Source organism: Micromys minutus (assembly GCF_963924665.1).
Source record: "Micromys minutus genome assembly, chromosome: 1".
Classification (NCBI taxonomy): Eukaryota; Metazoa; Chordata; class Mammalia; order Rodentia; family Muridae; genus Micromys; species Micromys minutus.
In genome coordinates this window covers 115032738-115058452 of record NC_137969.1, presented here as the reverse complement: position 1 = coordinate 115058452, position 25715 = coordinate 115032738, and the positions used below count along the sequence as shown (strand labels likewise).

General features: G+C 43.2%; 1 pseudogene across 1 annotated transcript; it reads right to left on the bottom strand.

Moving 5' to 3' along the window:
• Window positions 1-14: 14 nt before the first annotated feature.
• Window positions 15-14906, bottom strand: LOC308438614 (glucosamine 6-phosphate N-acetyltransferase-like; annotated as a pseudogene). The gene is made up of 2 exons: window positions 14808-14906; window positions 15-544 (listed from the first exon to the last, which is right to left on the bottom strand). The product of its transcript is annotated as a glucosamine 6-phosphate N-acetyltransferase-like (transcript).
• Window positions 14907-25715: the final 10809 nt, after the last annotated feature.

Sequence of the window (25715 nt, the reverse complement as noted above, 5' to 3'; positions counted from 1 at the left end):
TCTTGATGGTCCTTTTACTTTAGGAACCTCCGACACATGTAATTTTCTTCAGGTACTGTATAGTCAAACTTTTTGTAGAGCAAAAATGTAGACATTTTTGTGGTAGACATTCAAGGGTGATCTTGTAACAGTTCAGTCTCTTGCTTAGCAAAGGAAGAGTTGACAATAACAGTTTGCTGAGCTGCTTCCCTGACTGGTCACTAGCAACCCTATCTTCTCTCCCTCTCTTAGTATATGAATGGATAAATTTACGTTCTATTATCAATGTCGATGTAGCCACAATTTGTCCTAGGGTCACATCTTCCACACCTGTAACATACTAATCCCCAGACTTCTTCATATGCTCAAAAGATTTCGTGAACTGCTCTGGACAGACTCTGTCAACTGACCCAATACCTTAAAAAACACCTTTATTTAAGTCTGCCATACAGAGAGGCCTCAGAACCAAGCTTTCTCCAAGATGCATTGGAGAAAATATAGCTGTGTTCTGACTCCAATCCACTTCTTTGAGCAAACTTGGGTCAAACATAGGAGTTTCATCTTTCTAGTAAAGTCACACTGGAGTAGACCACTCTCCTGCCCCGGCGTGTCAGTCTCCCAGCGGGTCACAGCCAACAACTGAAGTTTTAAGATAAGCAGTATTCATATACATTTTCATGTTAGAATATATGCTATCTACTGCATTTCTTTTACTATGTAATTAATATTATGTGTTTTTCCGTCTACTGGTCAGTATGTTTGTATGTTTGTGTGTATATGTGCGTGTTTGTGTAAATGTGTTTGTATGTGTATGGATGCATAGGTAGGTCAGGGGTTGATGTCAGTTACCTTCTTCTATTTCTCTGTACCTTGGATGTTGAGACAGGGCCTCAGGTTTGGTCTTGTTTCTCCTTTCCACATGCTGAGATTATAGGCAGTCTGCCATGACTTCTCTAAATTTTTATGGGTGCTGGGTATCTGAACTCTGGCTTTTTTGTCTGTAAGACAAGAACTTTTTCCTCTGAGGTATATCTCCCATGTGCTTCTCCATCTTTTAAACAGAAAATGGCCCAAATGTCAATTTTATTAAACTAGAGAGACTATATGATGAGGACACACCATATTTAAAGATCCACATTACCTTCAGAACACAAAGATGGGCTAGAAGACACTTTGTATGGGAAGGATCACATTTGCTATCTTTTGGTATTCCATATACTAAAGATGAAAACCAAATGCCAAAGAATGTCTTGACTTGTTCTAAGTATAAATGCTCAGTTCAGAAAGGACCCATGGCCCAGGTTATTCCCATTGTGTTGCAGTACCACCTGCAATTGACAAACATGACTGTCTTCCTGGATTCCATCCCCCTTAAACCATATAACAGTTATATAACTTTCTAGCAACAAGGAAGTAAAAAATGTTGAAGTAACCATGATGCTGGAGACAACTGGTCTACCTTCAGCTTCTCGTTGTTCTATTTTCTTCCAAGATAGACTCTTATTATGTAGTGCTGGCTGGCTTTGTGTCTTCAGTACTCCTGCTCCAGTCTCCATCATCCAATATTGCAGGCTTCTGCTGTCATGTCTAGCTTGTCTTTACCTTATAGCTGAAGCAAAGGATCAGAGTTTTGTCTCCAAGAATGAAATCACATAATACAAGACCCTTTGAATCTCTCTCTGACTCCAACAACCCAAATCTGTCTTTTAAAAGAAGACATCTAATTAAGTACATCTTCTATCTCAGTTGCCGCAAGAGCTTCCTATTTTTATACATACATACAAGCATTCAAGCCACATATCTCACCAAACCCTGAAGGCTCCATTCCTGACCTAGGCATGGCAGCCTCTGTTGCTTCCTTTCATTACCATGGTTTTGCTATTTTGTCCTTTTCATTGTTTTTAGTTCACTTTTTGAGATAGACTAGCCTCAAATTTGTTAGGTAGCAGAAGGTGACTTTGAACTTCTAATTCTTCTGCCTGTGCCCCCTTAGTGCTGGCATTATGTGCCACTATGCCTACTCTTGTGTAGTTCTGGGGGTCAAGCCCAGGGACCCATGGACACAAGGCAATCATTCTACCAATTGAGCTTTGTCCCCAGCTCTTCTCTGTTTTTTTAGTTTCCAAGTGTTTATTGAGAAATTATTTAGTGTGAAACACACTGGCAGCTGCTAGAGAAAACAGAAGTCAGTCAGAGTCTTTGGTAAGCTCTGTAAAGCCAGCTTTTCATAATCAAAAGCTGCATATCTGTGGGTTATGATCATTGGACTCTACCAGCAACAATATGTCTTAAAATTGTGCTGACACTAACATGTGCTTACTTTTTTGTCATAATTTCCAGAACAGAAAAGTAGAACCTGGATTTATATTATTACATTAGGTGCTGAAGGCTGAGGATTGCTAGTGATCTTGTTTTCTGTTTGTTTGTTTCGTTGGTTTGGTTTGTTTGGTGTTTTTATTGTTGTTTTTAGAAATAAAAGAAAAAATCATCAAGGGGGATATGTGTAGGCTCTTTGCAAATCCTACACCTTTTGTATAAGGGGCTGGGGCATGTATGGATTTATGTATCCTGGACAGTGAGAAGGAAGTGGGATCAAGTCCTAGTGCTTAGAAGATTGCAAGTCAGGGCTGGAGAGATGGCTCAGTGATTAAGAGCACTGACTGCTCTTCCAGAGGTCCTGAGTTCAATTTCCAGCAACCTCATGGTGGCTCACAACCATCTGAAATGGGATCTGATGTTCTCTTCTGATGTGTCTGAAGACAGTGACAGTGTACTCAGATGCATAAAATAAATCTTTTAAAAAAGAAGATTACAAGTCTCAGATATCAGACATTGAACAACATGGCTGGACTTCGGTTTGGCTTAAATGTCTTTGTATTCATGTTCTTCCTTCTTGGAATAAGAAAGTATTTTACATTTAAAATTATTTTTTATTTTACAGTAGCCTGTAGTTAACAAGTTAAAAAGCTTATATTTTAACAAGATGTTGAACTTTTAAGTCATTGGAATTTCTAAAGACAGTGGGATTTTTAATGTTACACTATATTTTATGACATGGTATTAATGTGTAATGATGGAGACAAATAAGAATGGAAAGGGGAAGGCTTAAAGTGAGGTGCTCATGTGTCAAATGGACAAGGAGTAATGGCAGTTCTTGGATATCAACTTGACACACCTGAGGAGTAGGAACTTCGGTTAAGAAATTACTTCTACCATATTGACTTATGGGTCTGTCTGTGGGAGCATTTTCTCAATTGGTAATTGATGGAGAATGGTTTGGCCCACTCTGGGCAGCACCATTCTTAGGCAGGTGGTCCTGGGTTATATAAGGAAGTTAGGTGAACAGAAGCAGGAAGCAAGCTAGTAAGCAGCATTCCTCTGTGGTTTCTGTTTCAAGCTCCTGCCTTGGCTTCCCTTGATGATGGATGTGCCTGTAAGATGAAATTAAACCTTTCCTCCCAAAGTTGCTTTTGGCCAGTGTTTTATCACAGCAACAAAAGCAAACAGAGGGACTAGACTTTGTTTCTGTGTCAAAGCATCTAGCAGCCAGAAGCAATTAAGACAAGCAATAAATAAATATAATTTATTATACTTCTGTCTTTGACTCTCTGTGTCTTCCCATACACACATAAATACATGTGTATGTACACATACAGGCACATACATTGAAAAATGAACTTTTCTAGTGCTGATATGATACCATAAGCAGAAAACTCCACACCCAGCCTCATGTGATGGGCACAGTCATAGGGAAGGTGCATAAAATTACCTTCAGGCTAAGTAGACAAGGTGCACACAGAATATGAATTAATTTAATGATGAGATTTGGGACCTACCTCCAAGATTTCTTATTATACATGTCCTAACACCCCAAAATCTGAAAAATATCCAAAGTCAGAACCACTTTTTGTTCCTGGCATAAGAGATAAGGATTACTCAACTTGTACACAATTTTGAGAGCGTTGGGGGTTTTATCTTTCAAGCCCTTCCCAGAAGTGAGGTAACCATGGTGAAGAAGCACTTTAGGGCTTCCTGAGGCACACAGTTAGCAAGCAGTGTGCAGATGTGAAGCTGCTGCTTTTGGCCCATGCGTGATGCCCTGCCCCAGTTCTTGGGCAGGGATGACCTGAACCACAGCCAGGCAAAGGAGGTTGAAAAAAAGAGGCAGAGAGGAGAGAGGCCATCTGAGGGCACTTGAATGCCATGTAAAGGAATGAGAGAGACCTAGAACAACTTTAAAGTTTCTAGCATGATGGTGGGTGACATCCCTGAGGTAGAAGAAGGGAGAAGACACAGCAAAGGCAGCAATTGTTGTGATACAAGGCAAAAGGGGACACATGTCCCTGATTAAGATAGAGTCCTGGGGCACCTAGTTAAGGGCATCGAAAGGCTCTGAGATGACTTAAGTGGACTTTGAGGAGGAACTAGCTCTCACCAAGGGATGCTATAATGGAGGATATCTGGAGACAGTAAAGCAGACCGATGTCAACTTCCAAGCATCATAACAAGTGCCTGAGAGAACCAACTTATAAGAAGAAAAGATTTCTCTCAGCTCACCGGTTCAGGGCTTTTAGTCCTTAACAATGGCTGTGTTGGTTTGAGCCCATGATGGCAGGGATGTGTCATGGAGTAAAACCCACTTATACCATGAGCCAAGGAACAAAGAAGAACAGTCTGTAGGAGTTCTCTGTAATGTATGGGCCCATGGGGAACACTCCAGATAAAACCATAGTGGGAAGCTTGCAGGTGTGAACAGGGGATAGCAACAGGAAGTTCAGCCAGAGTACCCCCTCTGTGGACTTGAATGGCTGAAAGAGCAGGATGTTTAGGCAGAAGGGAGAGCCCTGGTGGGGCTTGCTAGTGGAAATCCACCAGGGCTGACCTCAATACAGTAGAATTGACAGTGGGAACAATGTTAGTTGGGTTTTGTATAAACGTAGGAATGAAGTCATGGGAGCTTGAATAAGGACCCCAGGGTTGGAGAAGAACTTCAGGGAGGTATAAAAGAGACCATGAGCTGTGACCTAGATATGAGGGTAAAAGGTCATCTCAGGAGTTTTGAACTTGGAGTTTACGCAATATGTTCAATTTGGAAGAGAAGGTGTGAGATAACACTCTTGTGTCTAGACAGTGAACATGGCTCAGAAGAATGAGAGTTTGGTAAAAGTCAAGATTAGAGTTGGGGTCATCTCGAGAAGTTACAAGTAAAATCTTGGCAGAGAACAATGGGGCTGAAAGCAGAGGAGAGAGACAGGAAGGAAGGAGACAGAGGACAGGCCATGTAAAATAGCTTGGTTACAGGTGACAATAGGCACTGCAGGCTGTGGGAAGGAATGAGGCCTTGGAGAGCTTTCAAAATCAGGAGGAGGAATTTCAAAGGAGGTGGAATGAACTGGAAATCACTCTAAAGACTGGCTGTTCAGTACTTTGCTATTTCTTTTGTATTTTGGCCAAAGGGTAGCTATCAACTTTTGCCTTTTTCTCTACTTCCTGTTCCTGTGATTTACCTATAGTTTAAAAAAATGATTTATTTATTCCATGTGCATTGGTGATTTTTAATTCACCATGCTGTGATCCAATCCCATATTAAGTTAAGGGTCATCTGAACCCACGAGAACAACGACAGCCAAAGCAGAATAGACGTGAGATTCTCCCACTTCTCTCTCTCTCTCACTCAGCCCACTGTGCAGCTCACATTGTCTATGTAGCCCAGGCTGGTCCTCCAGCTTCCATATTCCAGGTAGAAGTGTAGCTACCATGCCTGGCTCAGATCACACAATGCAGCCAGGACACACTGTAGGGCTCATAGACTTCACTTCTCCACACCCTTACTTGGAAGGTGGCAAGGCCCCTGTGGGCTCCTGTCTGGGCTCTTCTCTTCCAGAACTTCCACAGCTTTGACCTGGCTGGCTCCTCTGTAGGCTTTTCCCCAGAGTACCTGCTTCCACAGCTGATTTTTGGGTCAGGACAAGATGGTGACCTGTCAGGGGCCTGGTTTACTCTTTCTTTGACTAATATGACTGCTTCTCCTCATCAGGGCCATTAGGGATCATGACACTCCTCCAATCAGACCAAGAGCGCAGGACAGGTCAAAGAGATGCCATCAGGCCTAGGGATGTGACTCAGTGGTGGAGCACTATGGTGGAGCACTATGGTGGAGCACTGTGCCATACAGGACAGAGTCATGGAGCATGGGAGGGAGGCTGCTGGGAGAAGAGAGGAAGTGCTCTGTGTCACAGTCACACATGACATAGTGTGCTCTCTGGGAAAGAGGAAGGTGGCCGCTGGCACACTGTACTTATTGTCCTCAGGCAGGTCTGGCCAGAGTAACTGCAGAGGTCACAGAGGAACGGAATTCTGGCCTCCTCCCTGGAGGTGTTTGGGATCCCATTTTCTCTTTCCCCTCATTTTATGGCTCCTCCTAGGGCCTGCTCTGGTCTCACAGGTGACATGAACATGGGAGGCCTCAGTGTCCCATCAAGGCTTGCTGTCCTCAGTGAGATGGCATCTGCCTCTCGCCGTTCTGAGTCCAGGCTTGTGGTCTACCTAGAATGAGTTCTCTGGTGAGGATTTTCATGTCCCTGCTCCTTCCCTTGCTGGTTCGTTTGACTTATAACTTATTATTCCCTTTTTTTTCCTCCAATAAAAGTTCCGGATCAGGACTTGAGAGATGGCTCAGAGATTAAGAGCATTTCCAGCTCTTCCAGAGGATTGGAATTTAGTTCCCAGCATCCTTGTCTGATGGCTCACAATTATCTGTAACTCCAGCTCCAGTGGATTTGATACTCTCTTTTGGCAGGCATGGGCACACACACACACACACACACACACACACACACACACACACACACAAAGGGGGGGGGGGAGAAACCTCCCATCCCTCCCTCCTTAGAAATAAGAAACAAAAATATTTTTTCAAAAAAGCCCTAAACCAGAATACTGGCTTCAGCCACTCAAATACAAGGGGAAAAAATCACCAGGGAAAAGAAGAAACATCAAAGTTGATTCAGTTTTGTTTAAACTCATATTTATAAGAGAACAAGTCCTGATAACTTATCTTTCCTGATGGTTTTTCAGTCACTATGTTTTCTTCGAGCTGTTGGCTCAGGTCTAACAGAGATCTAGTATTTCCTTGAGAGCAACCAAATCTATTGTTGATGATGTTGCAAAGACTTAGTGGTGTCCAAAAAAACATTGCTCAATATTCAGCCTAAACCATTGTAAAGCTGACAATGGGCATTCCCTCCCCCTGGGACCTGTTTCCACCTGTGGCTACTTGTCATTCTGCCATGGCAACATCCTCCTCCTGTTTTTTATGTATTTAATATTTTGTTGTGTGGTTTACACATATGATTTATGTGTGCCTTGGTGTAGGTGTGAACTGTGGCTTGCATGTGGAGGCCAGGAGACTATTTTGTGGAGTCTTTTTTCTTTTTCCACTTTTCCATGGGTTCTGAGTATTACATCCAGGTCATAGCAAATGCCTTTACCCATCCAGGCATCTCACTGGCCCTCATTGGGTTTTTGTTTAATTTTTTGTTTGCTTTTGGGTTTTGGGAGGGAGGGTCTTTTTTTTTTTTTAATACATACTCTTGATGATCAGCCTACACTTTGAGAATCTATTCACTGATATCAGATGCACAAGATTTGGATTCTAAACTCTGTTGTTAATGAATATATAACCTTAAGTAAAAAGCCAAAAAATTTTTTTTGCCTTCATGGGTCCCACTGTTCTTATTTATGAATGAAGGAAATGCAGCATTTGTAGAGGATCAACAATGTGTAATCAAGAGAGCTGCACACCCCGCAGACATTTGCCAGTGTCTGAGACATAAATAATTTCACACTTGTATCCAACAACATTCCTCATTTCCTGAAATTTTAATAATGGGCTTTGTCTGGGCAGCACTGGAATAGAAACAACAACACATACATTTTATGCCTAAAATTGTTTTATTATTTTGAGACAGGGTCTCGTGTAGCCCAGGCTGGCCTCGAACTCACTATAGCCAAAGATGTCCCTCTGTCTCCAATCTTTTATGCATTGGGATTATACCACCATCCTTGGTTTTAGCATCGCTGGGGACTGAACCCAGGATTTTATTCTGGTAGACCAGCACTCTACTGGCTGAACTACCCACTAGGCTTAATCTTGAAATTCTACAATATAGTATATCTTAAATCCCATTAACCTTAAGACTTCAATTCTATGCTGACCTACACTGGGTCAGAACACACTGGAAATGTCATTCACAGCCTTCAAGAGCATCAACACCATGGTTCCAGATGCTAATAATTCCCACCTCGGGTGATGACACTGGTCTGGTGGCCTTTGAGTTGGAACATGGTCTGAAAGGACGGTGACTTGGAGTTGGGACCTTCAGGCCCTGTGCTGCTTCAGAATGAGAGCCGCCCAGCCTTCCCTGTGGGTCAGATGGGGTGTGAGTCATTCTGTGTCATTTCAGCCACCGTTTCCCAGGGTGCTAGGAAGCAAGGGAGGCCAGAGAGCATGAAACAGACAGAGAGGAAAAACACGGAGGAGGAGGAAGAGAAAGGGCCCCTCCTTGGGCAGGGCCTCCCAGGCAAGCATGAGTCACTCCTCACTGTCCTGTCTGCCACACCTTTTGAATGTCAGGTGGAGAATTTGCCTAGACCAAGCACCCTTGATCAAGTCAGAACAGGTTTCCCAAAGATTGGGCTCATTAACATTAATGGACTCAAAATAGGCCAATCTCTTCTTAAATGTGGCTTCTTTCTGTTGTATAGCTAGAGCTGTAGCCAGTGCAGGAAAGAGAAAGAAGAGCAGCCGGCATGTTTGCCTGTATAGAGGGGGCTGGGAGGAGTCACAGAGAAAGGAAATGGACTCACAAGCTGCCTTCCTAACCTTCCCAGCCAGCTTGTTAAGGAGCAGGAGGAGTGTTCTGATCATGGTTATTTACATCTTAACCGTGCAGCAAACAAGATCTGTCCATTGTGAGCGCTTGTGTGTACAACACCGCTACTGAATTACAGAAAGGTCTAGCATGGGCTAATAAGAAAACTTGAAATCCAGTGGGTTGCAGCTCATGAACATCAGGGTGGATGCTATCCGAGCCGAAAAACTAAATAGAAAAGAACAGGCGTTGGCAAAGACTCAGAGAATTGGAAGCCTTGAGTATTGTTTTGGGGGGGGGGTTATAAAATGGTCTAGCTATTTTGGAAAATAAAATGGCAATCTTTCAGAAAAAGTAAACATAGAATTATGTGATGTTGCAATTCCACTTCTGGGTATACACTGAAAGAATTTGAGGCAGGGCCTGTGTGTGTGTGAGTGTGTGTGTGTGTGTGTGTGTGTGTGTGTGTGTTGACTTGCGTTTTCCTTAGTATAATGTTCTTGAAGTTCATACATGTTGTAGCCTGTGTCAGAATTCCTTCCCTTTTAATGTCAGCTACCACTCAATTCTGTGATTATTTTTTTAATATGTGTTTGTGTGTGAGAGTGAGTGTTTGTATAGGCGCACGATTGGTGAATGTGTTGAGGTCAGAGAACAACCTCAAGGATTAGGCCTCAACGGGGTCTTTGTTCTTGTTCACAATTGTCTGTACCAGGCTAGCTGGCAGCTGCCTCCCAGTGCCCATAGGGACACTTTGGGGTTACAGATGTGTGTGCTACTGCATCCAACTTTTGTGGGCTCTAGGGATCAAAACTCTGTTCATCCAGTTTGTTTAGCAAGTGCCTTACCCGCTGAGCCATTACCACAGCCTAGAAGTAAGGTCTAGAGGAGACATTTGCACACTGTAGTATGAATCGTGGCAGCCCAAAGGTGGAAGTACCACAGATGCCCACTGGTGGTGGCTGAAAAAGGAAACTGTGCTATACTGCAGGATGGAGTAGTATTTGGCTTTGAAAGAGAAGGGAATTAGGACATTGTGCTAAGGGAAAGAAGCCAGTCACAAAACAAATACTGTGTGATTCCACCTACCTGGCTTCCCTAGAACATAGGGACAGAAAGGAATGGAGGTCTCCAGAGACAAAGGAAGGTAATTACCTTCCTCTTGCCAATGGTTAGAGTGTCAGTTTTTTAAGATAAAGAGAATCCTGTGGATGGATGGTGGTGTGCGGGGGTAATACTATGAGTCATTTTAATATTGCTGAACTGTATACTTAAGATGATTAAGACGGCAAATTTTATGCTATGTATATTTTCCTATAATTTGAAAAACAATTCTACACCCACAACAATGACCGAAAACCTTGGGGACAAATGGCCTGGATTATGAGGTTGTCCAAGAAATGGGACATTGACCAAGTAGTGTGACCAGTGTATGTTTTGTCCTATCAGAGATAGTGATGCCAAGCAGTCCTGAAGGTTAATCTAAGGTTTAAGCAAGATAGTACAGGTAAGTCTGTTGATACGCTTTTGGCATACAGCAAGTGCTCAATAAATGTTAGCTATTGCACAACGAATTTCTTACCATTCATATTCATATCCAGAAATGTATGTGTCATTAAGAGTTTATACATATATCTGTAGGTAAAGACTAGCTAAGATCTCTAGTTAGCGTCGAATTCCTGGAGCAGGAGTTACAGACAGTTGTGAGCTGCCGTGTGGGGGCTGGATATTGAACCTGAGTCCTCTGAAAGAACAGCCCGTGCTCTTAACCACCGAGCCATTTCTCCAGCCCTCTAGTTAGCATTTTTAATTTATTTTTCCCCATGTTAAGAACAGAACCCAGTTCCTTGTATATGGTAGGTCAGTGCTCTACCACTGAGCTACCCACCCAGTCCCTGTCAGCTTCCCTAATTTGTCTTTTCTGCTAATACAGCAGAGTCTCCCTTTGCCTCTAGGCAGGCTGCATTTAGAAGTGGTTCAGGTTTATCAGCACTATGAGAGTGCCCTTTGGTTTTCTCTGAGGAACTACTAGACTGGTGTCTGAAGTCTGTGGTCCGCATAAACTTCAGGGGAAAGCTCACAGGCACCAAGCCAACTCTGTTACTTAGGCAGCGACAGCCACAGGGCATATCTCTACCCCACCCAGAATCCCTGTCGGTACACTTGTCCCCTCGGGTTCTCTCTGTGAACACACTGCACTTTTGGGAAAATCCTGGGCAAGCTCAACTTCTCCCAATGATATTCCAAAGGTAAGGGTAGGGAAAACTCCCTAACTTTAGACAAGATCCCAATATTTGAGGATGAATAGGTAAAAGTGAAAATGTTCTGCAAAAATGTAAAACTTTGCAGAGCAGGGGTTCTCAGATGGGAATGGGTTTCCCCCATGGTTGCCTGGGAGACATGTTGTACAGGGCATTCTTGGTTGTCATGAGTTTGTGTTTAGTGGTTGGAGGCCAGGGATCCTGCAAAGATTCTATAATCCCTGGGATGTGCTATTCACAATGAGAACTGTCTGTCCCACAGGCCTGCAGCTCCCAGGTTAAAAGCTCTTGTCCCAGAACAACTAGGAGGAATGGAAATCAGTCATTTTCTCCCTGAAAAGAGGCTGAGAACAAAGAGGTATTAAATGGGATGGTTAGAGGGGAGGCTTAGAGGAAAAACACAACTCAGGAGACCAATTTAAGAATAATAATTTTTAAAAATCATCTCTTAGCTTTTCATTTTTGAATACGTGTGTGTGTGTGTGTGTGTGTGTGTGTGTGTGTGCGCGCGCGCGCACACACACATGTGACTAAACCTTCATTAGTTGATAATTTATTATTATTGTTTTTGTTTGCTTTTTTTTTTTTTTTTTTTGAGATAGGGTCACATTGTGGTCCACCATGTCTAGTATCACACAGATTTTTTTTTTCCTGTGGCATCTTTCTTTTGGAAACACTTGATGCAGGTTTGGTAAAGCCAGAGAACTTAACACTTGGAGTTCTGGCTCATGCTCCAATCCCAGAACCTGGGAAGCTAAGACAAGATAGCCAGGGCCTGCACAGCGAATTCTGGTCTAGCTCGGAACCTTTCCAAAACAAAACAAAACAAAACTTTTTTTTTTTTTTTCAAAGAGAAAGGATTTCTTTTCTAAAACATCCAGGTTGTTCTAGGGATACCTTCCTCCACCTGTCTGAACCTGCTTTTCTGTCTTGTTCCACTTTCAGGAGGAGTTTGTCTAAACATGAACTCCTTTTCAGCTTCCCAGTGGGCTACCCCTGGTAAACAGCTTCCTGAGGAAGCACAAGTGAAAGTGGGAAAGGGGTTGGGAAAGCCGCAGCAAGTGTCTTGTGGAGGACTCTGAGAGGATAAGAAGAAATGGCAGAACAGCCACAGACAGGGCTGTGTTCCGTGATCAGGACACAAGCTCTGTCACCTTCGCCAAGCCACTAAGCTTTTTGGTGGTGCTATCTTCTTATCCAAGGACGAACAACGGAATGTGCCTTACCCGGGAGTTGCGTAGATTAAGTGAGACAACAGGTCCTTGAGAAATGTTAGCTATACCAGTTGGGATATAAAAGCAAAAAGCCACCAGCCTTATTGTTCACTACTACCTCAGGTGGGAGCTTCCACCAAGCACAGTTTTTGCACTGGGCTTCACACTTAAGCCCAGCACATGAGCTGGGGTGGGGCGGGGGGGGGGAAGCTTTGCCAACCAAACATTCCCACCTGACCTTCAAAGCAGGTAAGTTTGCAAACAACAGGTGTTGAGTCCCAGCACCCAAGGGGCGTGTCAGGAATCCTTCAGAGAATTTTCTCTTCATTCCTTCCTAAGGGACCTTGTATTATCAATCAACAATGGCAATCCAATACAAAGAATATTTATGTTCAGTCCTACGTTGTGAGAGTCAGCCACAGGTGGACAAACAGGCGTTCTCAGGAACCTGTTCTTGTCAGTTAGTCAGTCACCGGTCTGGTACCAACTTTGCTGAGCCGGGCAAACTTGACCAGGCTTGCGACATCTCCCTCTGCTTGGGAAAGCACAAATATGCCACTGAGATTTCAGGCCGGAGTACAAACCTGCTCCCCTGCCCTGAAAGCCAGTAGGTGTAGACATGCCTTTGACAGCCAACGCATATGCTTGGGTTTGAAACGCCTCTTTAAAAAGGGCAGTGCGGACATTTTTCTTAATACAAGTGATAGTTCCTGGGCTGGGTGGCTTGTGCCTATAATCTCAGTTACCAGGAGGCAGAGGTTTGCAACTTTAGAATTAGTCCGGGCAACTTAGCTGGAGCCTGTATCAGAATAAAATGAAATCAAATAAAGTAAAATAAATACAAGGGGCAGAAGCCTCTCTCTGGTGGTAGGATTCTTGGCTAACATGAGAGAGACCCTGTGTTCAAGCTAGCTTGAGAAATTGCTTCCTGTTTTTTGAAATAAAATTTACTGCTAGACATATGGGTCTAACTAATCTGTGTACTGTACACTAAGGTGTGCCCAGACAGACACACGTCCCTTCATGGTTTTGATTGTTTTTTATGCTGTGGGGTGTTGTACTACACACAACTTATTTTTAAGGGAGGAGGATTTACTTAGCCTCACAGGCTGAGGGATTCCATCTAATTTAACCGGAGAGGCATGGTAACAGTGATTCTGTAAGAGCTGATGGCTGGGCGTGGGGTGGGATGGGGAAGCTTGTGCCAGTTGGTTATGTCACCTCTGTAGTCAAGGAAACAATGTTCTTGTTAAATGATATCAAACGGAGATCCAATCCTTTCTTGATGTGCTTAAATCTGCAAGGGAAAATGGACACATCTGTATGAATGCCTCTTGAGAATCAACCCTCCATTGTAATCTGCACACATTTAGTATGAGATTGTCCCGTGCTCCAGAGGCTTTCTGCTGAGATTATTGATCTTTTAAAAACACAGTTCCAGGCTGGAGAGATGGCTCGGTAGTTAAGAGGACTGACTGCTCTTTCAGGGGACCTGGGTTCAGTTCCCAGCACCCACGTGGCAACTCAGAACCATCTATAATTCCAAGATCAGACACTCTTACATAGACACACATGCAGGCAAAACACCAATTGCATAAAATAAAAATAAATACATAAATGTTTTTTTTTAAATACAGTTCCATGGTAGAAATAGGTTCAGGTAGGAAAAGATCCCTTCCAATGGGTTCTCTCTCTTTCTGACAGGTTCTTGCTGTATAGTCAAGGCTGGCCTTGAACTGGTGACCCTTCTATCTTGGTCTGCTGTGTGCTGAGATTACTCTGGTGTATGAGTCAACATATGCATTACTATCATAGCACCCTTGAGGATGGTATCCTGGGGTTAGAACGACAGCTGAACAGCTCCAGAGAACCACTTGTGTTTCTATAAGCTGATCTGCCTCACTGACTATCTAATCCCTCCTTGGAGCAATTTCATATCAAAAGCTCATGATTTTTGAAGCTTGCCTTTCTGTTTTCAGCCATCTGACGGCAGCACTCAGTAGCCAGCGGTTCTTGAGGGCCAGGAAGATGGCTTATCGGGTAAAGGCACTTGCTAACAAACCTGTCTACCCCAGTTCCGTCCCTGGACTCACACAGTAGAAGGAGAGATGCAGTCACACAAACTGTCCTCTGACCTCCATATGTGTGATACGGAGGTGCATGTTCCATCTTCCATCGAAATAAGAAAATGGTGATGGCTTCCCATAGGAGGTGATTCTGGGCTAGGACATTGTGGTAGAGGATGCCTGTGAGCAATGATTCTCATACATGAGTATCCCCGGTGGAGACAGAATGATGTCATTGTCCAGGTTGCACTCTGGACCAGGTGATTCAGCATCTCTGAGGAAATGACTTCGCTGTGTGATTTTTAAAGCTACCTGAGCAATTCCAGCATAGAACTGGGGTCAAGAACTAGGCCTTGGATCAATGACTGTTATCAAAAAAGCTGCATGTAAAACCTTCTGTAAAAATGCCCAAACCTCAGATAAGTGAGAGCCTTTGGGAGAGGTCTCCGGGCTGGTGGAATTTTCCAAAGCTCCTCCAGACAATCCAAAAAGCATCAAAATGTTGGCGATCATGGCTGTCTATCTGCAGTCTTGGATTGAAGCCAAGTCCATTTCTTTGACCCTGGTTCACCCATGGCTGTGTAAGATGGGTTATTTCCACTAGAACACACAGAAACATGGATGTAGCATGGCTGAGAAGCTGGAGAAGCTGGAGAAGCTGAAGGTCTGAGTAAAGCGGTGGCTTCTTCTCCTGATATCACCCATGCAATGACAGAGGAGGAGCGTCCCTCTTGGGCTGAGTGTCCTGCTCACCAAACCACAATCCTATCCTCTTCCCAGCACATTAGGTATTTCTTAGCATTTTCTTCTTAATATTTTACTGGCTTTTGCTTGCTGATCAAAATGCAGGCCTAACGATTTGGGGGTTTCTTCGTTCATGAAAGTGCATGTAATTTTCATACAAGTACTAAAAATATAAAAAGCTAAGCAACTGTAATTTTTTGTTTAATAGTTGTTCTATTGACTTTCAACTCACAAATTGAGAACCATGTGCTCTTTAAAAGAGGTTTTGTGAGCTCAGTTGGTAAAGCACTTACATTGCAAGCCCCAGATTTTATCTCTAAAACTCATGTCCAGATGTTGGACACGGTGGCTCATTTTTTGTCTTCTACCTGTAGACAACAAAATAAATCTAAGTGTGTGACATGTTTCTAGCAAGTGCAGGTACAGGACTGTGGCTCCAAATGGATACTTGATGGTGTTTCTTGCTATAGGATAGTCTTCGAAAGTTTCCTATCTGTATCAAATATGTATACCTCTGACAGACCAGCATGCCAGTACTTTGTCCTTATGAGATCCTGGTTCCATCTTCCAAATCAAACCTACCCCCTGCATCTATGAAATAGTAAACAGAACCATCCATCTGGTTCTACAAGAAGGTGATACTGAGATTAACTCCGAGATTTGGTCCTGGCTGCCAATCAGAGTTGGCTTCTTGCTCTCCCGCCCCACCGCAGGCTGGCCTCTTCCAATTTGAGCAGCTCATTTTCCATGTGTGAGTCTTTCCTTTCTGGACTGAGCAGGACTCTCCCTTCTACTTCCTCTTGCAAATTCCCGCTGATTTTGCTATTGTTGTCTGTGTTGTTGTTGTTTGCTTTCGGGCTGGCTTCTAAGTGACTTTTTTAATTTCAGGAACAGGCCTGGGTGACAGACTACTAGCCTCCCTTGGGGTTCTCCTTTAGAGAAAGAAAAGATGCCCCTTTCCCTAGGCATTTTGTCAAGACGTGGCAAGCCAGAGTGTTAGCAGGGATGGTATAGTGCTGATGCCTTTGCACTGCTGGGCTGACTGGTGATACAAACTCTGGTTCTGAACTTCTTAAATGTGTGTGTGTGTGTGTGTGTGTGTGTGTTTGTGTGTGTGTGTGTGTGTGTGTATGTTTGTGTGTATGTGTATATGTGCATGCATGTGTGTGTGTGAGTGTGTATGTGTGTGTATGTGTGTGTGTATGTGTGTGTATGTGTGTATGTTTGTGTGTAAGTGTGTGTATGTGTATGAGTATGTGTATGTGTGTATATGTGTATATGTGTGTGTGTGTGTGTGTGTGTGTATGTGTGTGTGTGAGTATGGGTAGGCCAGAGATCAACCTTGGGTTTCATTCCTAAGGAGCCACCCACCTTGTATATTAAAACAGGGTCTCTAATTAGCCCGGAGCTTGTTGGGTAGACAAGCCTGTCTGTTAGCGAGCTCCAGAGATTTGCCTATCTCTGTCTCCCTAGCACTGGGATTACAGGTTTCTGCCACTCTGCCCACCTATTGTTTGTTTGTTTGTTTGTTTTAAAACTTTGATTGGGAGGATGGAACCAGGTTCTCACCCTTGTGCACCAAGCCCTTTACTGGCTGAGACACATCCCCAGCTATAGAAACCCTTTCCTACGTGACTTCTTGTAGAATTCTGTAGGGTTGCAAGCGGTGACTGTCAAAGCTGCAGTGCATGTTGTGAAATGTTAATAAACATGCCTTAAACACCACGTCATCACACAACTCTGACATATTGTTTTCTCTAACTATGAAAGACTACTAAGAAAGATGATTGGGGGTTTTCTCTTCATAAATAGAATCACTGATCCTGTTTCCCAATTCTTAGAGAAAGCAGGATGAAGGGTAGACACTGATGGTGTAGTTCTGGGAAATAGTAGCTTCTGTAGTCCTGATGCATTTGTCAGTGGTGGAGGGGAATCCTGGGGTGAGATGGGAAAAAAGTCTAACCTGAAGTCTGCCCAGAGAAGAATGTGAGGCCTCTGCTGCCTCCATTCACTATGGATAGACAGGAGGGTCTTCCCTTGTAGGCTGTGGCATAGTTGTGGCTGATTTGAGCATTCCCAGTGACTAATGGGTACTGTCGGTTAGCATTCTGTTGCTGTAACAAGATACCGGGCTAAGTGACTTCTATGGAGGAAAGGCTGAAGTCAGAGTTGTCTGTCACTTATGGTCTCTAGTCTTGTTTGAGATGCACGGCAGCACAATGCACAGTGGTGGAAGGGATCTGATCATCTTAGGGCAGCCAGGGATCGAAGAGAAAGAGGAAGGTTTGGAGGTGCCTTCCAAGGCTACACCCCAGTGACCCAACCTCCTCCTGGACTTCATCTACTCAATGTTCCACTATCTCCCTGGTGTTGTTGCAGGTGGGAGACCAAGCCTATCACACGCTGGATTTGTAAGACACTCCCACTCCAAACAGTAGCAAGTGAGTCCATCAGAAACTGCTTGCTGAACAATCCCTACTAGATGACCCATGACCTTGGTTAATGACCACTAATCTGTATTCTTTGTTTACCAGCAGTTTAATAAGACCTTTAATGACCTCAGTGAAGAAAACAATTAGGAAAGTACAGCCTAGATGACCGCATGACCTGCAGAGAGACTGGACGATTATCTGGCTGATTATTGGGATCTGAGTTAAATGTTGCCAATATTTCCTATAATTATATCAGACTAGTGCCTTGTGCCAATGGGAAATTCCAAATGCTTGACTAAGTAGACTCTTCATTGTTAATGTGCCATCATCAGCTACACTCATATGCATATGTTTTGAAATTGCCTATGTTTATGTGGAGATTTCTATGTAAGCATTTAAAGTAAACTCTCATTGAAGTTTGACATACGTTGATTAATAGTTACAAACAATAAGCACATAATTGGAGAGTTTTTCATATTCATGGATGTACCATGTCCTCAGGCCAAGAAATAAAACGTACCACCACTCCAGAAGTCCCTCTTTGTCCCTCTGTGTCACTTCCCACCCAAAGTAATCCAACTGGGATTCTAATGAGTTCCTATTGAAACCGTCAGCCACTTGAAATACATTTCCATAGACAGAGAATATGCTTGCTAATATTTCACCTTAGCAACTGTAATAAGCAATTCTTTTGTTGTCTACTGCAATGCCCCAATGTGAATCAGACAAGTTTGATAGAGTGTTATAGAGTTCAAAAACCACAAATGGTTCATTTGTTGGCTTCCAATGATTGTAACAAGGTACCTGAGATGCTCAATCTATAGAGGAAAAGTTTATTTGAGTTTATTTGGGAGTATCAGTTCCTAGCTTTGTTTTGGGGACCATGCTAGTCCTCACATCAATGTGGGGAAATGAATGGTAGCTGCAGAGCACTCACCTCATAGCTGGGAGAGAGTGGGGGTGGAAAAAAGAGGGAGAGGGGGAGGGGAAGAGGGAGAGGGAGAGAGGGAGAGAGGAGAGAGAGGCTGGAGATCTTACAGTCTTCAAGGGCATCTCTCCAATGACCAGAAGACTGTCACTAAGCCCGACCTCTTAAAGCATCCACCACCTTCCAACACCACAGAGCTGAGCCTTGAGGATTGTAATCCAGACCTACCCTACAGCAGATGGAGCCAACCTTGTTATTTAACCCTTTGACCAAGAGTTTGAACATCTCTTTGATGACTGATGAATTTCAATGATATGTTTGCATCAAATTGAAGCCATGAGTCTGCATACTTTAACTCTATACACTTGTAGGAGACTTCCTTGTCTCCACCTTGCTTTTTCTGTTCCTAGTTTCAGGAGACAGCTTTACTTTGAGCTTCTCATGCACACCTCTTTTACAAGCCTTGCTCTCCCTAGTTGATCATACTCCCACCCCCATCCCCCACTGCCCTGAGTGACTTACTGTTTAGTTTTCAAAAAGTAGCACACTCACCAGGAGTCCCTTTTATTACTATTCCTTCCTCCCCCTCTTCCTCCTCTTCTTCCTCTTCCTCCTCCTCTTTCTCCTCTTCTTCCTTCTCTTCTTCCTCCTCCTCCTCTTCTTCCTCTTCCACCTCCTCTTCCTCCTTCTCCTCCTCCTCCTTTTCCTCCTCTTCCTTCTCCTCCTCTTCCTACTCCTCCTCCTCTTCTTTCTCTTCCTCCTCCTCCTCTTCCTTCTCCTCTTCCTCCTCCTCCTTTTCCTCCTCCTCTTCCTCCTCCTCTTTCTCCTCCTCTTCTTCCTTCTCCTCCTCCATTTCCTCCTCTTCCTTCTCCTCCTCTTCTTCCTCCTCCATCTTCTCCTTCTCTTTCTCCTCCTCCTCCTCTTCCTTCTCCTCCTCCTCTTCCTCCTCCTCTTCCTCCTCCTCTTCTTCCTCTTCCTCCTCCTCCTCCTCTTCCTCCTCTTCTGTCTCCCCCTTCTCCTCTTCCTCTTCTGTCTTCCCCTCCTCCTCTTCCTCTTCCTTCTCTTCCTCCTCCTCCTCCTCTTCCTTCTCTTCCTCCTCCTTCTCCTCCTCTTCTAGACAAAGTCTCATTATAAAACCCAAGTTGGTTTGGAACTCAAGGTTCCTCTACCTCTACCTGTTCTTACTTCTGCCTGATGCAAACACATAGGGAATGTTGGTTGGAAGGAGATGCTGGGTAGTAAAGATTGTTAGGAGCTAGGGGGACAAGATGGTGGCTAGGCTAGGTAGCAAGATTTGTCTTAAAGACAGAAATACTAAAAAAAAAAAAAAAACAAACAAACAAAAAAAAAAAAACCAAAAGGAAAGAATGCATGGATTCTTTTCATTCACATGAAGTTCTATCTTAGGGTTTTTCCTCTTCCTCCTCTCTCTTTCTTTCTGGGTTTTGGTGGTTTGGATCAAATCCAGGGTCTTGAACACACTAAATACATGCTTTATCACTGATCTATATTCTTAGCCCTTAGTCTGAGTTTTTCGTGATTGGGGTGAGTGTCTGTGTTTCCATATGTGTTTGTGAAGTAGTAGGCATCCTATATGTTCAATAGATTTTCCCAAGATCTGTCATGTGCAGCTAGCCATTGTGTTAGAGAATGAGTTCCCAGGGAGGGGGGGTTATACAGAGCTGGGAGAGGGGTGCCTGGAATCCACCACTGAAAGATTTTACAGATGTGACCCTCTGAGTGTGTGTAACATCTAATACGTTCTGTGTGTGGCTCTGAGGATTAAACTAGAGGTTTTCTGTGTGCTATGAAAGTGTTCTGCCAAGCTACATCCTCAGCCCCCTAATTCCTCAAAATGGAAGCTAAGTGTAGAGATAGCTCGGCACTTGTTCTTACAGATGACCTGGATTCTCTTCTCAGCACCCACATCTGTCTGTAACTCCTGTTCCAGGGGACCTGTCACCCACTGATGCACATGGTGCAGACCCACGCATGCAGGTAAAGCATTTATACACATGAAATAAATAAATGATGTGTTTTTAATGGATGAGATAATACTACTATGCATGTTCTTCTGCACAAATGGAAAAACTCGGAATGGTTTAGAAGGAATCCAGAGCACTACTTTTTAAATTAAATCTAATTCTGCACACATGGCTCTGGATTTGATTCTCTCTCTCTCTCTCTCTCTCTCTCTCTCTCTCTCTCTCTCTCTCTCTCATACACACACACATACTCTCTCTCTCTCACACACACATAAATAAATGTAATATTAAAATTAAAAAAAGAAAACCAAAAAAATCAAATGTGTGAATAAAATAGCAAGCATCTGATTATACAACAAGTCCATTGTGTGTCCTTACAGTGACTCCTTCTAGGTTTACTCTGCAGCATCCTCTAATATTCCATTTTAAAACTTAATATGGGTGTTGTGTTTTGCCTGCATGTATGTCTGTGTACTGTATGTGTGCTTGTTGACCGTGGAGGCCAGAAGAGGGCATGGGATACCCTGGGTCTGGAGTTACAGCTGATTGTGCACTACCAAGTGGGTGCTGGGGAATCAAACCTGGTTTCTCTGGGAAAGCAGCCAGTGCTCTTAGGACATCTCCTCCCATCCACTGAATCTTGATACATACATAAATGATGTGTAATGAAGAGAGTCTTTCTGCTTCATATTCTTCATCTATCTGTCTATCTATCTATCTATCTATCTATCTATCTATTTACTTTTATTCATTGTTGTTGTTGTTGGTGGTGGTGGTGTATGTGTTTTCTTGTGGGTTGTATGTGCATGCCTATGAGCCAGAAGCCAGAGGGGGATATCTGGTGTTCAGGTAGGCAAGCTGGTCAGCAAGCCCTGCTAACTTTCACATCTCTGCCTCTAACCTGACAGCACTGGGGTTACATATGAACATAGCTATCCCTGGCTTGTTAAGGAGGAAACTGAGGATGGAGGGGTCCAGACTTAGATTTTCATATTTACTCTTGTGACATGCAAGTGCTCTTACCTGCTGAGCTATCTCCCCAGATGCCTCCTTTGTGTTCTTATTAAAAATATGTAAGCATCAGAGCTTTGTCTTCAATAGAGACTCCTTCACAGAGAAGAATCCTGGATGCATGAGTGAGCTGAGCCTGCTCTGCAAGGTACCGTTATTTTGTCTGCTTGGGGCAGTGGGTACGCCCACACACTGTTAGATGTGTGGCTTTTCACCTATAGGATGTGACTGCTTCAGAGAGGAGATGCTGTATCATGGGGCTTTTGGGCACTGTCCATAGACTTAATAAAGTTTTACAGCCACGATTACCACTTTTGAGAACACAGAGATGTTCAATTATGGTTAATAAAATGCAGTGTTTGGGGGTGCCATGCTTGAGATTAAATTCAGGGCACATAGGAAACACTATATAGTCTACTGTTGAGCTACACCATAGTTCTTAAAATATAAACGAGTGTAAAGATATATCTAACTTCATGGGGAAATGCAAAGGTATACTGTCAATGGGTGAAGTTTTTGTTTCTCAAGTTATGTCTTTCTAAAAGAAAGGATTCAGCTAAGAGACATAGATCTTCTAAGCAGAAATATATTTAACCAGAAATATATTTAGTATAGTAAAGGGATATACATGCTTTAAACAGAAATGAAAATGGTCTGATCTATAGTAGGAGCTAGGTAGCAAGCTGCACAGTACACTGCCTTGTGTGTAATCCCTGCCTGTTTAGTCTGTGTGTGTGTGTGTGTGTTGTTTGTGTATGGTGTGTGTGTTATATGTATTGTTCGTGTTATGAATACACATGTGTGTATGTATAAGTGGTGTGTGTGTGTGTGTGTGTGTGTGTATGTATGTGTGGTGTATTGTGTTATGTATGTTTAGGTGTGTATGTATACCCATCTGTATGTGTGTGTAAGTGTTGTATGCATGAATGTATGTGTGCATATGTATATGTGTATTAGTGGTATGTTCATGTGTATGTGTACTGTGGGTATGCATATATGTATGTGAGCACATGTGTATGTGTGTGTAAGTGATTTATGTGGTCTGTGGTGTATGTGTGTGGTATGTGTGTGTGCTGTGTATATGTGTGTGGTGTATATGGTTTATGTGTGGTGTATGGGTGTGTGTGTGTGGTGTGTATGGTTTATGTGTGTGGGGTGTGTGTGTGTGTGTGTGTGTGTGTATGGTTTATGTGTGTGTGGTGTGTATGGTTTATGTGTGTATGGTGTGTGTGTGTGTATGGTTTGTGTGTGTGTGTGTGTGTGTGTGTGTGTGTGTGTAAACATGTGCACCATGGTTATTTGTGGAGGTCAAAGGACAACTTGAGGGAGTCTGCTCTGTCCTGTCACCTTCTCCTGTGTGGGTTCGAGAAATTGAACTCAGGGCATCAGTCTTGGTTGACAAACAACTTTTCCCACTGAGCTCCATCAATGGCATACACTGTGGACTTTTAAGGAATTTTCATGAATATGTATTTGGCCAGAGGCATATCTATAGGATTAAGAAAATCATTCTCCTCCCTCTCAAAGCAAGATGAACTCAATCTCCATTTTAGAATTTCCCAGGATCTTTTTAAAAGCCCACAAGAGGGAAGGTCAAAAGCACAAAGTAAACATTATTATAATGGAGTTGGGGTCTCCTGGGGTGCAGCCCCTTTTGCCATTGCCCACATGTGGCACCTGAGAAGGTTCCATGCACCTTAGTTTCTGGTAAAGCAGGAAGGTTCCATCTGCAGCTTCAACAGTTCTAACCACAGACCGGCATTCTGACCATCAGAAAGTAGAGCTGCCAGGGAACGGCTTCAGGTTTCTTGGCTCTCTAGTACCTCCTGGCTGGCCCAGTCTTGGTACTAACACATAATTATTGTTTCCTTCATTGGTTGCTGTCCCAAGTCTAATTTTTGCTTAGGTGCAGATACCCAATTTTTCAAATAATAAAATGGTCTGTATAATTTAAAAGTTAAGGGGGTTATTGAGAGTGTTAGCAATCTGTTTAACTCATGTTTGAGATTCTTGTACTCTATAAAAATGAGGTGTTGACTTTACAAGGCCATTAGAGTGTCTAGAACCGATCTGTGATTCCCACTCTGTCCATGATAAGACAGTCTTGATCGTCTCCTGGTATTTACAAATGTACCCAGGGAACAGGAAGTTAGCACAGGCAGTACTAATAATGACAAGTCAGGAAAACGAAAGGAGAGGATACAGTGTAAAGGTCTATCAAAGGCTGTGAGCATAGAAGAAAGGGGAAAGGAAAAAAACAAAGGCCAAGGGAGGGAGAAGGGAGAGGAAGAGAACCTGGTAATGTTGGCTTTGCTAATGAACACTGAATGCCCATGGAGTGATAACCTGGTTCATGAATGTCATTTTATCCCAGTAAAATCAAGATTACATAATGCTACTCATCGTGTTATTCTGAAGTCAATAGCAGAGCATTGTACATGCTGTGTTTTGCTCCTGGAATATAGTTCACTATGTTTATTTGTTTTCTGTGGCTGAGATGGCTGAGATGCTATCCAAGAAGGCAAGATAGAACTATTTATGTATGTATGTATGTATGTATGTATGTATTTATGTCTTGTTGTTTCATTCCATGTATGCTAGCTACACTACTCTGGGGCTGCATACAGCTAATCAAAACAGAACAGTTTTGCTTTGAAAGAATTGGGTTTGGGAACCTGGGAGAGTCTTAGGATGAAAAGATTCCAGGCTTTGTGAGAATCGTGTCTGAGGCATTGCCAGAGGAAAGAACCTAAGGACCAAAGGAGAGAGGCAGGGGAGGACCATGTGTGTTCAGGGTAAGTTAGGGTTTAGTTGTGGGATTTCCTGCCTTAAGTTTTACAGGCCAAGCTGGCAGGGTGTATTTTATCTACTGACAGAGAGGGTTGACAAAAGACTTTTAGGATAAGGACATGAGAGAGAGAACTTCATGAAGGCCAGCCTGGCACTGAGGTACATACAAGCGGGAGAGTGTCTAGGGAGGGTCAGCCTGTTCTACTTACGGAGTGGTCAAGTCCCTGACCAGGGTAAATCTATCAATGTGAGGAAGGACAAAAGCAGATTAAAGAGAGGGCAGCCAACACTCTTCTATAGTCCATGAATTCTTAGAGTGGCCATTTAAACCAGGATCCCTGTTTATGAAAATCTCTTGTGAGTTCTGAGTTGGAGATGAGACATGTTTAAATTGGAGGATGGATTGAGGAGTGTGGAGCACATGGATGAACTAGTGAAAGCACTTTCTCACCCAAGGTTCCCCCTCCTCAGCTGACTTGGGTCAAGTTGACAAAAACATTGACCAGCATAAAGTCAACTTTCATGGTTGTCGTGGCTTCCTACTAAGAGGTGTGATCTGCTGTGGAACAGCACACTTAGTGACAAGGGCAATTTAAAGGCTGGAGGACTAATTCAGCTTGTGGATGAGGGGATAGTTTGTCCTGGCGGGAAAGACTTGAACAGTCATTCGTGGGATGCAAGCTGACAGTCTTGTTTTCTGCTCCTGCTAGCTCTCCAGACAGTTCATCCAGATAGCTCAGCTCTTACAGACCAAAGCCCAGTCTTTCATTTACTCCAGGTCCCTTTTGATTATCCTACAAACCATCATTCCCTGACCCTAGCCCCTTGATTCTTAGGAAGAAATAGCAAGCACATTTTCTTAAAAAAAAAAAAAAAAAAAAAAAAAAAGGTAAATAAGTTCAGAGATGTGCCTTCCTTTATAAGCACAAACAATAAACTTAACTGGGTAGGATCTTGCTCTGTGATCACAACTCCCCCCAAATCTCTTTTTCTCCTTTATTAATATCTTTATGACAAGCTGTCTCATTGTGCAGCTGCCTTTGTTTCTTTATATCTATCTGTGAAGCCCCTCATACAATTCATATTATATCCTTATATTTTGCATAGTTGAGAAATTATATAGTTTTGAACTCCTGTTTTCAGAGCTCTTTCCCACATCCCTAAGGGCTGTTCTGAAGGTCATAGCTTTCTACCATTTTGCTGAGACATTAGACACACCCTCACCTCCTGAACTTGTGCTCTCTCTGATGATCATGGAGACATTAACCTTAGCAGGAGAACATTCCCCATAACCTTGTCAGGGGAAATATTTCTCAAAGGTGGCTCAGTGGTTAAGAGCACTGACTGCTCTTCTGAGTTCAATTCCCAGCATAGTTCAACACCCACACAAGGTGGCTCACAACCATCTGTAATGGGATCCAATGCCATTTTC